This window comes from Echinops telfairi, unplaced genomic scaffold (genome assembly GCF_000313985.2).
Source record: "Echinops telfairi isolate 266 unplaced genomic scaffold, ASM31398v2 ScPeMD7_3533;HRSCAF=4204_0, whole genome shotgun sequence".
Classification (NCBI taxonomy): domain Eukaryota; kingdom Metazoa; phylum Chordata; class Mammalia; order Afrosoricida; family Tenrecidae; genus Echinops; species Echinops telfairi.
The window spans coordinates 102,443,929-102,449,340 of NW_022107431.1; the positions used below are offsets into that span (position 1 = coordinate 102,443,929).

The 5,412-nt window shown below is 44.8% G+C and overlaps 1 pseudogene; it reads right to left on the bottom strand.

Annotated features, from left to right (window-relative positions):
- Positions 1-848: 848 nt before the first annotated feature.
- LOC115870996 lies at positions 849-3,622 on the bottom strand (annotated as a pseudogene).
- Positions 3,623-5,412: the final 1,790 nt, after the last annotated feature.

The following is a 5,412-nucleotide window of genomic DNA, read 5'->3' on the forward strand; positions in this document are numbered from 1 at the left end:
ATAATGTATCTATTATTTCTATTCTCATTGCATGAAACAGAAAACTAGTGAATAATAAAGCAATTTATTTAAGATAATTATTTCTTTATAGAGTAAAATTAATGACTGTTCCTTTATTATGAAACTGGAACATAACTGACAATATGGCTCTGTTGGAAGCAACCTATTTTAACAAATATGATCTTAGGAATGAGAAAACAGTGGGGAAATACATCAGTTATAACTGAATAATTAGGGAAAATTACATTTCCCTTGTCAAGTATTTTAAGGGAATAAAAGAGAAAAAAACGGAATGTAATTGCTCTAGGTAGCAGCATAAAGATATACAGAAATAAATATTAGCACTGGCTACAGTAAATAAAAAAAAGCATAAGCTATCGCAGATCCACCATGACTGTGAGTAACGTATTCTTTAGCTTGTGGCGTGGATTAGAAGATGAGGCGTTGTTGACTACGGTCACCCTACACAAGCAAGAGCAGTGTGCTCTGCAGACAGTGGGCGCGCGCTGGCTCCATGGCTCTAACTTCACCAAGGGACAAGCACCTCTATCTGCAGTGCACAAGGGGGAGCTATTTGGATATGTGGGTCCGGGGCCCAGAAAGGAGAGTGGACTAGAGACGGGAACGCAGAGTTTGTCTTTTCCTAGGTGGTAGCTGGTACTGTAGGAGCAGGAGGGAGAACACTGCAGGAATGAAACCGTTGAAAGAGATGTGTAAACAACAACAAAACTCAAGACTATGGACCCAGTGACCTGATAGGACAGAACAGAACTGCTCTTTGGGGTTTCTGAGACATTATTATTACGACTGTTACTATTTTAACCCAAAGCTAATTTATTGAAAGACAATCATTTGAGGAGTCCTGTTCCCAATCGGCAACCACGGCCACCCAGCTTCCTGCGGGAGGGGATGGGGATGGCGTCCTCAATCCACCAATCTTCATCTCTGAGCGGGCCAGGGCTCGGAGAGCAAACAGCCCCTGGGCCAGGGGGCTTGGTCCACTTTCCTCCCATCCTTCGACAGATGGTTTCCTTGCCAGAGTGGACAGTGACCTGGACCAAAGTGTCATTGAAAGAGGCAAAAATGTGGCGGACTCGCAGGACATTCTCCCTGTCAGCCACCCGAGGGCAGAGGCTGCGGGCCTGCCCTTTCTTCGTTTCCTTCCCCTTGCCAGGGGCCAAGTCTGCGGCTTCGCCAGACTGCCACCAGAACAAGGTTGGCACAAGGCTGAGGCTTTAACTCTTTACAGCCATAGACAGCCCATCTTTCTCCCTCAGAGCTGGCTAGTTAGCTTGAAACTCTGACCTTGTGGTTAGCAGCTCATGAGTCACTCACTACGCCTTGAAAACAGCCACTTGATAGGGATGAGTCAAGGGATAAAATCCACTGGGAATTGAGAAGGAGCAGATAAATACAGCATTTTATAAAATGGAGACAGATGACATCATCATAGTGCCAAATGATACAGGAAGGTTATTACAAGGTTTGTTAGGGAGAAGTTCATTGTAGCCTTGGCATGAGCCAGTTGAGGGGATGGTGACCACGAAGCAGCTTACTATAGTCTGGGGGGAGCTAGAGGCAGCTGGTGCAAAGCCAGCTGTCTCTGCTGCTATTGATTGATGCCACTTTTTCTGCCGCAGAAACTGTGGAAGGAGAAACAGAATAGCCTAGCGCGATCGTTTACAACACTGACTGCACATTAGAGTCACCTTGAGAAAGGTTTATTATTCATTGATTTACTTATCCCACTTGGATCCTCCTGGTGGTGTAGTGATTACAAGTTGGGTAAGTAACGACAAAGCCAGCAGTTCAAAACCACGAGCCACCCCTCGGGAGAAAGGCCAGGCTTTCTCCTCCCTGAAGAGTTATAGCCTCAGAAATCTACTGGGGCAGTTCAACACGGCCCTCTAAGGTTGGAATGAGTTGGATTTTAGACCAACACCCCCCACATCCATTAAATGTAAATTTCCGGTGATGGGGCCAGATATTGTCAAAGAATGATCTGGACTTTTCTAATATTTAGCTGGAATTGAGAATTGCGAGATTAGCTAAATCAAAAAGTTGATTCTCGAATCAACATCAAAATAAATATCAATCTCATCCCTTGCTGCCTTTTGAGCTCTCTGATCCTCAGTTCCTTATCTGACGAGTGGAAACAATAATGATACCTGCCGTTTAGTTCATATTTGCAGACATTGTGTAAAATCAACCACCGTCAACAGTAGGCTAGCGAGTGCATCGGGCAAGGGATAAACACGGAAGTATGAGATGAGAGAAGTACTGGCTGCAATAAAGGCTACATGTTAACTTAGGTGGGCCATGATCCTCGGTGATTTGGCAGTTATGGAATGATGAAATCAGCCTTCCTTTTGCTGATCATCTTCCATTTTCTCTTAATGCTGATGTTCTCATTACAACCTGATCTTTGGAAATAACTATGTGGATAATTGAGGAGTGGATGTATAAGCAATATTTTTGCTAGTGCTAATAGAGAATTTGATGCTATACATAAGGTTTTCATACTTATTCAATCTGTATGCTGTATTCAATCAGAGAAGCCGGGTTATATGAAGAAGAATGCAGCATGAGGATTGCAGGAAGGCTAATTAACCACCTTGCTAACTGAAGGTGAAGAGGAATTGCAGCCCTTGGTGGTGCAGGTCGAGGGTCTCAGTCTTCAGTATGGATGACAATTCTCGTAGAGAAGAACAAGATCCTCACAACTGGACCAATAGGTAACATCAAGATAAAGGGGAAAAAGGTGTAAGTTGTCAAGGATTTTGACTTGCTCAGATTCCTAATCAATGCTCCTGGAAGCAGCAGTCGAGAGATCAAAAGTTGTGTTACATTAGGTAAATCTGCCACACAAAACCTCTCTAGGGTGTTGAAAGGCAAAATGTTACTTTGAGGACTAAGGTGTACCTGACCCAAGCCATGGTATTTTCCATTGCTTAATTTTCCTGTGAAAGTTGGACATTAAATAAGGAAGACTGAAGAAGAATCAAGACATTTAAATTGTGGTGTTGAAGAAGAATATTGAAAGTACTGGGGACTGCAAAAAGTATGGACCAATATGTCTTGGAAGAAATATGGCCAGAGTGCTCCTTAGAGGGAAGGAGAACAAGACTTTGTCCTTTGGACCTGCTGTTAAGAGAGAGCAGTCCCTGGAGAAGGACATCATGCATGGCAAAGCCGAGGCACAGGAAGGGGAGGAAGGCCCTCCGTGGCATGCAGTGGCGCCCTGGCCGCAGCAATGACTCCGGCATAGGAACCATGGCATGCTAGGAGAGGATGGGGCAGTGTTTCACTCTCCTGTGCACGGGGTCACTACCCGTCAGCATGGACTCGGTGGCACCTGAGAGCACTAGGTACGGAACTATAAAGTCGTAGAATTGAAAGTTTTATCTAACGATGACTTTCCCCACTTCACCTGGAGATACAGTCAACTATACTACTTGATTAATAAAATGATGATGGAACGAGCCGTGTGAAGTTTTCAGAAGCCCAGAAATGTAAAGGGTCTTTTGACTAGCGCTTGTAAAAACCCAGCTTTTTAAAATTCTCCCTGAGGAGCTAGTTTGCTACTGATGTGTTTATTGACTCATTTCCCTCCTACCTGCATTTTGCCCTCCACTTTACCAAGTACATGGCTTTCCTTAAAACAGCCACAGTTCGACACCTGTCTTCTTGCCATGTCTGTCTCTACACATCTCGATGCCTTTTTGGTCCAGGAGGCAGGATGAATTTACATTCTGGGTGTTAGGAGTCCAGATTGAAACCTTCTGAAGAAACTCTGGCCAGATCTAAAATAAGTTGTGTGATCACAAGGAGAGAGATGTAAAATCTTCAAGGATGGAGTGACAGATACAGAGCTAGACAGGGAGGAAGTGAGACAGGGAGGAGCAGGTGGGGGTAACTCTGCGGTCCAAGAAGAAAAGTAGGAAGAACTCGCCATCTGAAAATGGCAGGAAATCGACATCAACTACTTCTGAAGGGTTGAGATGATAACTTCTTGGTTGGCTTTCAACCTGCACTGCTCCGGACAACTGTACCTCAAGTTTGGTTTCCTTATTATAACATGGGTTGCTTACAAGAATTTACCTATATAAAAAAAAGAATTTACCTATAAATAAAATGACCAGGTCCTGTTGGGATAGAGCTTATAAGTAATTGATAATATTGTTCGCAACTTCTTCTGTTTCTGTCATTCATATACTCAGGTTCTTTGAGGTAGGCTATGTAATTCTGGTTTGGCAGGATAGGACTCTTGACCAAAATGACCCCTTTGCATAGTAAGTGAACATTTAGGGAACGGTGATTGCTGAGGCAGCCAGGAATAAAAGGAAGGAGTGGGAGGCGGGAGTGGTATTGCTCTTCCACAGCGTACCACCTACTTGCACTTTCTGATGCTAGAATTTCCACCATCTTACATCTTATTGCCACCACCTGCCTTTCCAGGTGTCCTAAGGTGGCAGCTTGCATGTTCCTACAGTTCTGAAGCTATGCCACCAATATTTCTAATTGCCAGCAGGGTCAGCTCTGCTGCCCAGATTTCAGCAGAGCTTCCAGGCTAAGACAGAAAGATAAGGCACTGTCCAATGGTGGCACCCCTTAAGCTCACGCATGCTCTCAAACACCCGCTGGGACAGGCCTGGGGAGGGTTGAAATCTGATGCATGTCAGGGCATTGCCCCTCAGAGTCAACCCAATGGCAACTAACAACACATGCAAATAACGAACAACAAACAGTACATCAAATTCTGTGTGGAGTTTTTCGGGGTTTTTTAATCCTAACTTGGAGCCCTTTTATTCAATGAGAATGGCAGAGCCAAAAAGAAACCGGGAGCTGAGACCAGTCAGATCCAGATGAATTCTTTCGGGTCATCGATCTCTTTGGGATTGTCATGAGAACTCTAGCTCCTCTGTCATCGCCTGTCCCCGTGGAGGAAACACATACACATAACATTTACAATTCTGTGAAGGAAAGAGGAGACCCGTTCACACGAGGCTGCTACTCTGCTCTAGGTGGGAACGCTCGGGTCAGTTGGGTTTTGAGAGTGGCTGCCCCAAGAGCCCTTGATAAATCAATGTCGGTCTTTTCAAGAAGGAACAGGAACAGCTACAAATAATCCTTTAAGTTGGAGTTTCTCAAACTTCACTGACTTGGGGTGCTTTCGTGTGTTGCTGCAATTTCCAGAATCAGAGATTGACTAGAACTGCCCTAAGAACCGTGCATTATGACTCTATCCATCAGGCCACTGGAGTGGCTTCTATGAACACCCACAACCGGAGAACGGGCTGCTGCTGAACTGCCTGTAGAGGCAAGGAAGAAAGGCGATACCTGCAGAGATGGCGAGATTGGCAAAATCAAACGGTGGAAACAAGTGTGGTGGGAGATGGCAGCGCTGAAAAA